This window comes from Chanodichthys erythropterus, chromosome 3 (genome assembly GCF_024489055.1).
Source record: "Chanodichthys erythropterus isolate Z2021 chromosome 3, ASM2448905v1, whole genome shotgun sequence".
In the NCBI taxonomy this organism is placed as follows: Eukaryota; Metazoa; Chordata; class Actinopteri; order Cypriniformes; family Xenocyprididae; genus Chanodichthys; species Chanodichthys erythropterus.
This window is the reverse complement of record NC_090223.1, coordinates 20,542,865-20,555,238: the sequence shown is the minus strand read 5'-3', so window position 1 is coordinate 20,555,238 and position 12,374 is coordinate 20,542,865. Positions and strand designations below refer to the sequence as shown.

The 12,374-nt window shown below is 35.4% G+C and overlaps 1 protein-coding gene across 1 annotated transcript in view; it reads right to left on the bottom strand.

Annotated features, from left to right (window-relative positions):
- coro7 (coronin 7) overlaps positions 1–12,374 on the bottom strand; it is a 173,115-nt gene that overhangs the window by 67,315 nt on the left and 93,426 nt on the right. The window lies entirely within an intron of this gene.

The window sequence follows — 12,374 nt, the reverse complement described above, 5'->3', positions numbered from 1 at the left end:
GCGAGCTGGTCTGATTAGCAGCAGAGTCAATTAGGTTTACTGATGTTGAACGTATGTCTTTGTTTAGTGTGTTCGGTTTAATAGACAAAAATAAATGTGCACACAGGGAGATTGCTAGCATCCTCAACGCCATCTGCAAACGCACCACCTAAAGCAAACTTTTATGAGGAATTTTAGGATTTGAGTGCCAGGGAAAGGTAATATATTTTCCCTTTATGGAGAAAGCTTGAGGTAAACAGGGGATTTTTATTAAAAACAAACAATTGCCAAATCCAATAGGTGCCGGTTCACCTCCATGTACGTCACTGGCTGAAATAATGAGGATTGTTTGTTATTACACACATCCTTTAAACTGACCACCCACCTGCTTTACAGGTACATTTGGAAGGATTTGCAACAAACGCTCGCACTACCTCCAAACAAAGTCTGCTTATCTACAACCATCCAGCTGCAATCTGTTGTATATTAAACCCGTTTAACAACACAAACACATAAAACAGCCCACCGCTGTCCAGCACTAATAGCATTTCCATTTGTAATGAGTGCGATCATGTCAAATAATGAAAAACAACAGAAACTCTCACACAGCACTGCCTATTAACTCAAACTGAGAGAACAATAAAGCATCAGATTGAGGCAAATTTGACCGCGAAACGCACAAGCACACGTCAGTCACAGGAGAAACCGGCGTGTCAGTGTGTCGACGGTGGTGGGTAACTGAACGTGTGTGCGTCTGCTTTCTTGCTTTTCAATAAAAGGACTCTTTTATTCTGTGATTTTAAGAGAGCTGGTTCTCTGGCTGCACTCCAAATCCAGACTCAAACTGAGCTGCTCAAAGGGCCTATTGTAGACACCCGAGCTGACTTTTTCAAATTATCTTCCAAAAAATTCCATAGAAAATTACTGCTGAGTAAATATTGTTCTGCTCCTTGTTTTTTTTTTGGTGTTTTTTTTTGGTGGTCTTGCCGTACTCAGTTCGAGGGTGATGACATGGATTGTGTGTCGAAGAGGAAAAGAGGTGCCCCCTCACATTTTTTTCCTGGTTTATGCCTCATTCTTGCCATTAAAACCCTACTTTTCCATGTTACATACCTACAGGCAGAAACCAGAGTATGAACCTTATCATGTAGACCAGGGTTTGTGAGGGAACCACAGGTGGTTTGGCAGTTGATGGAAAGCTAATAATACATCGAACATAAAATAAAAATAAATAAATTCAGCATGTACAGTATGAATTTATGTAGTACAGTACAATTTTACAATCTTCTTAAGAAAAAAATATACTTTTAAATTAGAAATATAAGTTATTATACTAATTAAGGAGGGATTGAACCAGTTAAACCTCTGGGAAGCTGGTTAGATAAAAGTGCTTTTAAAAGGTCTAAGCTTTGCCATAATTTATCATGCAATTAAAAATCATATGCAATTATATATCATATATTCTGATGAAAAAAAAAAAAAAAAGAGATACTGGTCAATAAGTGATATGGTGCTGATATAGTATGCATCCTTAATCCAGTCCATTGGATATCATGTCATTCTGAAAACTTTTTAGAAAGGCATATTTTCGAATGTTTCATCTGTTAAGCAAGCGGCACCAACAGTATAACCTGCTGCTGAACAGACTGAACATTTGAGCCACATTAAACAAATAAAGCAAACTGAATCTTGGACCAGAAGAAAAAAATCAAATTGAAGATCTTGTTTACTTGCTTACAGTTAGTTACCTGCATGACCACGTAGACTTTCAGAACGACAGCAGAAGGTACTCCATAGCAGCATTCATTGGCCAAAAAGGTCATCTGACTGACATGTAAAGCAACCAATCACAGTTTGTTTAGGGGCGTGAAAATGTAACGTTAATGTCCCAACAATAACAAACCAGCGTGTAAAACACTTGGAAGTATTCACCCCAAACTTCACATTCTTCACATAATTCTAATCATTTACAGTTGTAAACACGATGGCTTTCTTTTTCCATGAGGGGGTTTGGCATCAGGATGGCTTTGTTTCTAAGCGGACCGTTAAATAATGCGACACAAATGTCTCCCAGAAATCCTGTAGAATTCAACCAATCAGATAACAACTTTACAACTCCTGAAGTGTTTCCAATTTTATGTGCCATTTGCATCAGTCGTTCAGCCGACGGTCTGGCTAAATGACTACCTGAATAACAACACATCTGCATTAGCATACATATAAAGTTCTGTCATGAAACACTAGATGCCGCAGGCTGATAGGTCCTTAACTCAATCTGCTTGCAATCACATCATTCCCTATAGGGCACAGCTGATTGGTAGTAGCAAGTATTTATGCCGCTTTTATACCCCACAGATCATTTATTATAGCTTGTCAAATTTGGGTGTGAGCAAAAACACATCGTTTTTGTATGACCCTTTAAATGCAAATGAGCTGCTGCTCCTGGCCTGCTTTCCAGAAGAGGGCGGAGCTTTAACATCTTGTGCTTCGGTTGCTCAACAATAACAAAGCCGGAGAATCTCACGCAGCCAAAATGAGGATTGTCAGTAACAGTGTTCAGTCTTACATTGTTCAAACCGGAGTCGGACACTGATGGAGAGACTCAGGAAGAAGTTACAACTTTTAGAATTAAACTGGATGTTTCTGAATGGTTAGCGGATAAATTTATGTAGTTGCTGTGGAGTTGATTCAACTCATCGACTAGCATGTGTCGTCATGTTAATCTTTTGTGCAAATCCAGCGTTGAAATGACCCTCGTTTGTGAAGCAGTCCGGCGTAAATGATTTGCGCAACACTTTACCGACTTTATTCGGCACATTTCCTTCATAACTGAAATTAAACCATGGTGTCCACAGTGCCTCAGATGCAGAGAGTCTATGGATACTCTTATGTTTGTTAATACATCTAATAACAGAAATTTTGTAATGTTTGTGTTGCAGACATTGTATATCTCCAGCTGCTACAGTGAGGAAACAGAAATGGTGGACTGGTTCGGCTGACTCAGGGCAGGATCTAGGCTAACAGGGCAGATTGTCGCCAGTCGTGGGCGTGGCTTCCCTACTCTTACATAAGAACCACGCGTTTGGAGAGACTGTTTATGATTTATGGAGATTATAAAAAGTGGGAGGATTTTTACCATTATAGGCTTGTTGAGACTTGGCATCTTATTTTGTCCATTGCTGTCTCTGAGGTTGTTGTTTGATGTTGGATCAGTAGCAGGAAAACAGACCAACAAGATCATACGACTGGTTATGTTGGAGGGAAGTGGAGGAGAGTCATTGGGGAGATTGTCTTTGGTCTTATCATATTTCCTGCAGCAAAACCACACAGGCCAGTTCATCATTAGTTCAAGTAGTTTTGAAGATAACAAAATTGATACATCTTTCAAATAAAGACATATTTTCTCCCATGTATATAGCCTTGCGGTTGCTACATAGATTACTGAGTATCTGAACGGCGCATGAGTCGTCTGGATAGGCCTCTCACAGGGCTTGAATCCGGCCCGGGGCCACGGACCACAAGAATGCTGACACTAGCATTGGAGATAGAGAAGATGGGGACCGGGAAGGCTGGAATGATGAAGAAAAATATAGAAAATGAAAGAATAATGACAGAAGAATGCAGTGAACAGAGAGCTCTGCATGAGGCATGTGGATATTACGGACCGCAAATGTAAGTACAGTGAAAGAGAAGGATGGAGGGGATTTAATGAAACAATGGACACGAATCAAGAATTGACAGAAAACAAGCTGGGATACTAATGCTCAAACCTCAGCAATCTGCAGAAACGAGGTGCTGAATGCTGGAGATGGGACTGGTGGGATGTCCACTTAGTAGACAAAGGTTTCCAGAATGAGCCTCTAAATTAAGAGCATCCAAACAGATTTCCAAATGTCCACATTTTCTCCATATTTGGGGAGAATGAAGAGTGTTAGCAGAGAATAGTATGCATCAAATAGAGAAATCATTGACCCAGTTCACCATTGACCCCATCATTGACCCGTCACTGCATGTTGACATGCATTGTGCAGAAAATGTTCCATGAAGTTCAGATCTTTTGAAGCCATTTTTTGTATTATTAAGTGTTGTATGGCTTTATTCAATTTTATCATTTAAATTTATTGATATTTTAACAAGTTACTTTAAATGAAAACAACCAAATTGGTAACACTTTACAATAAAGTTAGCATTCGTTCATTCCTTAGGTATCATGAACTAACAACAAACAACACTTTTACAGACCTTACTAATATCACTTATTGCTTGTTTCTTAATATTCTAATACATTTAAAACATTTCAAGTTGTATAAATTATTAGCTGCTGTAATATTATGAAAAAATGTGAATTAACATTATCAAATAAATTAAATCAGTAATAATATACATAAACAATAAATATTAAAATAATTTATATACTTATTAAATAACTGTAAATATTAATTGATTCATTAATTAAATTAATGTGTATATATATATATATATATATATATATATATATATATATGTGTTCCATAAATAATTGTTGTATTCTGAATGAACAAATGTTTATGTTGTATAAACATTATTACATAAATTCAATAATAATAATAATAATAATAATAATAATAAAAATAAACATAATAATTAATTTAACTTATTAAATAAATACATGTAAATGTTAATGGATAAGTAAATATTAATATTAATTGATTCATTAATTAAATTAACGTGTATATATTTATTAAATATATAGAAATGTTTAATAAATAATTAGTTGCTGTATTATGAATGAACAAATGTTTATGTTGTATAAACATTATTAAATAAATACATGTAAATAATAATGGATATGTACATTTTAACATTAATTGATTAATTAATTAAATTAAAGTGTATATATTTATTAAATATATACAGGTTAAATAATTAGTTTCTGTATTACGAATGAACAAATGTTTATGTTAAATTAAATTAAATAATAATAATAATAATTATAATAAATAAATTAAATTAATTTATTAAATATATAAATACATGTAAATGTTAATGAATATATAAATATTAATATTCATTGATAAATAAATAAATAAATAAATAAATGTAATGTTTAATACATATATAAATGATAAATAGTTAATATTATGAAAAAAATGTGAATTAACATTAAATAAATTCATGATAATAATTATATGATGGATGGATGGATGGATGGATGGATGGATGGATGGATGGATGGATGGATGGATGGATGGATGGATGGATGGATGGATGGATGGATGGATGGATGGATGGATGGATGGATGGATGGATGGATGGATGGATGGATGGATGGATGGATGGATAGATAGATAGATAGATAGATAGATAGATAGATAGATAGATAGATAGATAGATAGATAGATAGATAGATAGATAGATAGATAGATAGATGTTAATGGATCATGTAAATATTAATATTAATTGATACATAAATTAAATTTATATATTTATCAAATAAATAAATGTTAAATAAAAACAAACAAATACATTAATAAATAAAAATAAATTTAATTCAATCTAATTACCTTAATTCAACCTATTTATTTATCTAATTTATTAAATAAATGCTATAAAATTGTTGTTGATTGTTAGTGATACCAGATGCATTAACTAATGTTAACAAATTGAAACTTATTGTAACGTCATTGCATAAAATGTACAATATATACTACAGTACTGCAGCTTCGATACAGTGTATTGTTCATACAGTTATTGTTACTTCTATTTTTATCATTTGTTACATTAACAGGCATTTCTTTGTGTGACCACCTCAGGATAAGCCCACCTGTGAGAGCGGATCACCTGAGATGGACGTTCAGTCCAGGGATAAACGGGGTCAATGACGACTAGAACAGATCTGCTACACAGCTGCTCTCAATCACTAATGCCTGTCAAACATCTTCCACATGGCACACGCTATAATAAAGGATTCATTGAGAGTGATTTGCCGGTGTTTGTTGTGAGGATACCGAGAAGCACTGCTGGAAAAGGCAGTATGACTCAAGGAATAAAACCATTAACGGCCCACAAGTAATAAAGCTCAGCACTGCTGCCAACTCAAGGCGTAGTCCATCTCTGAAATCCAAAACATCAACTGTCCAACACCACACCCGACTCACCTGGAGGACCGCAGTGTGTGTGGAAGTGTGTTAATGCTAGCGTGGGAATGCCAGATCATTCTACAAGCCTGGTTTTCGTTATCACACATTCGTTCTCAATTTGGTTACGTGTTTGGCCCAAAACGGAGAACCTTAGATGCACCGTCAACCAGCAGAACGTGCTTTAGAATAAAGACAAGCAAAGAAATACAATTTTTCACACATCTGCATCGGCATTATCTCACAGGTTTAAACGCAAATCAGCACCAGGCGAGATGAAGCAAGCGTGAGCTCATGAAGTTGAACCGAAAACAAATGACACAACCGCATTAGTCAATGTTTATAACGTCTCGCAACCTAATGACCTGGACCTACATCAACAGAGCCCACTGTGCCGAGAACAGATTCACACACCACATTCACACACGTCTTCTCGCCCTTTTCGGTTTTGGGCGAGGAATGTGTTCTTGGCAGACGAGAAATTCAAACATGAGCTAATTATCACTACCTTCGCCTCAGGGCTGTGAAAGACCACCAGAACAACAAACCCACTTTGCTGTAGTCCAATGCTGGACAAAGTGAACAAAGTAAAACTAAAACCATAAAAACCACATTTCTGTTACTTGAAATTAAATAGCAGTTAAAGGGGTCATGAGCTGCATTATTTTATAATGGTACCTGTGGTGCACTTATAATGTTAATAAGATTTTTACATCATAATTTACGTCATAATTTTTAAACAAAAGGCAAATTTCCCTACCCTTTGATTTGAACGCTCTGTTTTAAGGGGCGTGTCTGCTGTGAGACTTCAGTGTACACGCCCACTGCTGTGATTGGCTGACATCTTTGCATATGAAAATAGCCAAGTATTTCATGCGGAACTTTTGAAAACTTTTAGCACATTTTTACTATTACAGCTCTCAAGGTTTACTAATCGTGAAAAGTGTTGATTATAGCATTATATTGAGATTGTGGCATGAAAGGGTGCAGTGATGAACACTGTAGCCGATCGCAGACATGTTGAGGGCATGAATGCAGTGATCTCGTCATTGTAACTTGATTTCTGCACACTAACGAATGCTTTCATCATAACTAACAGGTCAAACACAATGTAAATACGAGATTTGTTGATTCTAATGGGAGTTTTGGCGAGAGTTCTTTGACTTCTGCTCATGAAAGAACAATATCTCAGCCAAGCACTGAGATGATGTGTGAGTTCACGCTTCACTGTCCAACACAGACAGAACTTGAGCGGGATTCAGAAGCAGCCGGCTTGGACCTCACAAACACGTCTTTTGTCACCTCTGTCCAAGACGGGAATTACAATGGCTCTGTTCTTCATGTTTTTACTGTGTTCTTCATCTTGGAAATACAAAAATGCAAAATCATTAGGGTTGAGAACCAAGAACCAGTTCGTATTCAGAAAAACAAACTTGAACCGGATGACTTTTGAATCTACAGTGTGAAAAGAAAGCCTGAACTGAACTTTTCAGTGAATCAAAAATAGACCACATAATCAGTTTAGTTTGATTCCTAAATGAATGACTCATATGAACTGACTCTCTTAAGTGAATAACAAACATGCAACGTGACCTAGAGTAGTCTGATTCCAGAAGGAATGACTCTTGTGAACCGGTTATTTTTAAATAAATCAAAAACATGCAGCGTGACCAGAGCAGACCAATTCCTGAACAAAAGATTCTTATGAAACATTTTTTTTTTTTTTTTTGTGAATCAAAAACATACTGTACAGTGCAACCAGTGAAGTTCAATTGAGAAATGACTCTTATGAGCTGATTCTTTTTAGTGAATCAAAAAATGCAGCATGACCAGCTGAACAAATGACTCTGTTACAAAAAGGTTATTTTTAAAAGCATACACTACGATCACTGTAGTTTAATTCTTGAACAAATTACTATTCTGAGATGATTCTTTTTAATGAATCAAAAATGTACAGTGAAAACTGAGTAGGCTCAACCTACAACAAAAGTTCAGTGAATCAAAAACATAGTGCAATCAGTGAAGTTCAGTTCCTGAACAAATGAGTCTTATGAGCTGATTCTTTTTAGTGAATCAAAAACATGCTGTGGGACCAGTGTAGTAGCCTACAATTCCCAAACAAATGACTCCTATGAAACGGTTCAATTTAGTGAATCAAAATAATACAGTATGGATGTATGAGTCTAATTCCCCAAACAAATGACTCTTATGAGCAGATTCATTTTAGTGAAACAAAAATATACAGCGCAATCTGTCACTGAGTTTTGTCCCTAGAATTTTATAAAAATCAACATTATTTATTATTTGTTTAGTATTTTTTTATTTTTTAATAAATAGTCAAGGCCAGTATTGGGAAACGTTTTAACTCATTGAGATAGAATGTGTTTTGATTCACTAAAAAGATTCATGATTCATGTTAATCAACAGATTCACAAAGATGATTCATAAGAGTCACTTGCCCAGATTTCTTTTGAAGCACACAATTATACTTAATTGGGAAGAGTACTTTTTTTAAAAAATAGACAAAACTGTACAGATTAATAATATTGTCAATCATATTAGTTATTAGATCATAAGCACTTTTCTTAGACATACCTCATGTGAATTGTGGGTAACCGTGAATACACTTATACAGTTAGATATATCATTTAGATGCACAAACAGTTATATGGATCTTCTAAGATTCAATAATTTTGCGCAAAATAAAGCAGAACAATCTCCACTCACACATCTTTGGGTGGGCCGTAACATCAAATCCAGTTAAATCTCCTGAGCTTCCAGGAATCCAGAACACTCACACTGTTTGATTGACAGCTCAGGCGATTGTAAAGGAAGTGTTCTTTGATCGCTTTAATCACAGTTTAAATAACAGTCTATTTTCTTCATACTTAGAGAAACAATGTGAAGTTGACCGTTTAGTCAATGGTTTGATTTACTGACAATAAACGATTATGAGGCAAAAACATCTGACTGCAGGCTTAAATGAATCATTATAGCAGAAATCACTGGTCACTGGTGATTTTGGTCAGACACACATAATCCATATATATGAAACGATCTGTAACAAAGATAACTTTTACTGTTAAAAGTAAAAACTTTTTAAAAACTCGCAGAAGTGTGTTGCGCCGTTTCTGTCGGATCTTTTTTTTTAATTTTTTTTATTTCAGGCTCTCTGCAAATCCACTGCAGCTACTGTGTTTCACCTCTCTATGATGTAATAAAGAGGCACATTACACAACGGGTCATAATCTGGGCTTGGTTTCAATAAAAGCTGTTTTTGGACTAACAATGAAGTTTTCAGTTCTAAAACTTACAGGATATTCTTGTAGTATGATGACCTGTTATAAGTAAAAAGCTCAAGGATTTCTCAGTTCATGACCCCTTTAATTAAAAAAATTCCCCTGCCATCAATAATTTGATGTCTTAAAATGCATCTTTGATTATCAAAATCATTTTTGTATCATTTTTTTCAATAGCTTGAATGTACAGTAACTCTACAGCCTTGCTTTATTTAGTATATGCTGATCCATGAATATGCAGATTAGTCCCCGCCTCCAAGCCCTCACACGATCTCCACTCGCTCAACTGTAGTAAACACTGCACAATGGCAAGCGGAAATACTGGTTTAATTCAGCCATATATGTTTGAACCAGGAACTGATTCAGAAAAACAAGAGGTAGAGCGAATTGTACAAGCAGACCCGCTTCTACTTTAGTTGATTCAGTAATAATATCATATTGATGTATTTGTGTTTACGCTCCGAAGAATGCAACTACATAAATTTATCCACTAACCGTTCAGAAACATCCAGTTTCATTCTTAAAGTTGTAACTTCTTCCTGAGTCTCTCCATCAGTGTCGACTCAATGTAAGGCTGAACACCGTTACTGACAATCCTCATTTTGTCTGTGTGAGATTCTCCAGTTTTGTTGTTGTTGAGCAACCGAAGCGTGAGCTGTTAAAGCTCCGCCCTCTTCTGGAGCAGCAGCTCATTTGCATTTAAAGGGACACACACAAAAACGGCAGGTTTTTGCTCACACCCAAAAATGGGGCAAATTTGACAAGCTATAATAAATGATATGTGGGGTATTTTGAGCTGAAACTTCACAGACACATTCTGGAGAGTACAGAGACTTATATTACATCTTGTTAAAGGGCATTATTGGTCCTCTTTAAAACATCACATAGATATATAAATTACATTACAAACTAGATTTTCACCACAGGGGATCGTTAAACTCATTTTAAGCTATTTAGGCATTAAGCATAAACAACTATAAAGACATATTTGAGGGTCAATGCATTAACTACTGTTAACAAACTGAACCTTGTTGTATGGTGTTCCCATAAAATATACATAATATTGCAGTACATTCATTAAATAAACCTCCAAAACACTGTGTTTTCCATTTTTATCAGACACGAACATGCCGTTTTTGCAAGTGTACAATGTAACCTTATGCAGTTTTTTTTGCATGGCTAGTTCATTAACAATCGTTCTAGTCTTGTAGTGAAAAATTAATAGACAAAAGAAATGCTGTGAAGGGCAAGAGGATGTGAACTCAACGGCGCTGACTACCTTGAATTACAACAAGAAGCCGGAGGACACGCATTTTTGCACTGCGGGTGACTTGGAGAACACACACACATTTTGTGGAAGTGCAAACAAGGGCCTCATAAAGTGGTAAAGCTAGAGGGGCTCAGAGCATGACAGTAGGAACACGGCCCAAAAACACAGCCTGCAGCCTTCACTTCTGCTTATGAAAGAACAATATCTCAGCCAAGCACTGAGATGATGTGTGAGTTCACGCTTCACTGTCCAACACAGACAGAACTTGAGCGGGATTCAGAAGTCTTGGACCTCACAAACACGTCTTTTGTCACCTCTGTCCAAGACGGGAATTACAATGGGTCTGTTCTTCATGTTTCTATTGTGTTCACCTTTAGGTTTTATTTCTTTGTGTTCTTCATCTTGGAAATACAAAAACGGAAAATTATTAGGGTTGAGAACCAGTTCTTATTCAGAAAAACAAACTTGAACCGGATGACTTTTGAATCTACAGTGTGAAAAGAAAGCCCAAACTAATGATTCTTATGAGCTGGTTCAAAAAAATCAAAAACAGACCACATAATCATTTTAGTTTGATTCCTAAATGAATGACTCATATGAACTGATTCTCTTGAATGAGAATAACAAACAAGCAACATGACCAGTGTAGTCTGATTCCAGAATGAATGACTCTTATGAACCGGTTCTTTTAAATAAATCAAAAACATGCAGTGTGACCAGAGCAGACCAATTCCTGAACAAAAGATTCTTATGAAACTATTTTTTGTGTGTGTGTGTGTGTGTGTGTGTGTGTTTTGTGCACTGTACAGTGCAACCAGTGAAGTTCAATTGACAAATGACTCTTATGAGCTGATTCTTTTTAGAGAATCAAAAAATGCAGCATGACCAGTGCATTCAAATGACTCTGTTATGAAACGGTTATTTTTAAAAGCATACACTTCGATCACTGTAGTTCAATTTTTAAACAAATTACTATTCTGAGATGATTCTTTTTAATGAATCAAAAACATAGTGCAATCAGTGAAGTTCAGTTCCTGAACAAATGACTTTTATGAGCTGATTCCTTTTAGTGAATCAAAAACATGCTGTGGGACCAGTGTAGTAGCCTACGGTTCCCAAACAAATGACTCCTATGAAACGGTTCAATTTAGTGAATAAAAAACATACAGTATGAATGAATGAGTTTAATTACCCGAACAAATGACTCTTATGAGCAGATTCATTTTAGTCAAACAAAAACATACAGCGCAATCTGTCACTCAGTTTTGTCTCTAGAATTTTATAAAAATCAACATTTTTTCAATTTATTCATTATTTGTTTAGTATTTTTTATTTAATATATAGTCAAGGCCAGTGTTGGGAAAAGTTTTAACTCATTGAGATAGAATGTGTTTTGATTCACTAAAAAGATTCATGATTCATGTTAATCAACAGATTCACATAGATGATTCATAAGAGTCACTTGCCCAGATTTCTTTTAAAGCACACAATTCCACTTAGTTTGAAAGAGTCATTTTTTTTAAAAATAAGACAAAACTGTACAGATTAATAATATTGTCAATCATATTAGTTATTAGATCATAAGCACTTTTCATACCTCATGTGAATTGTGGGTAACCGTGAATACACTTATACAGTTAGATATATCATTTAAATGCACAAACACTTATATGGATCTTCGAAAATTCAATAATTTTGCGCAAAAAAAAG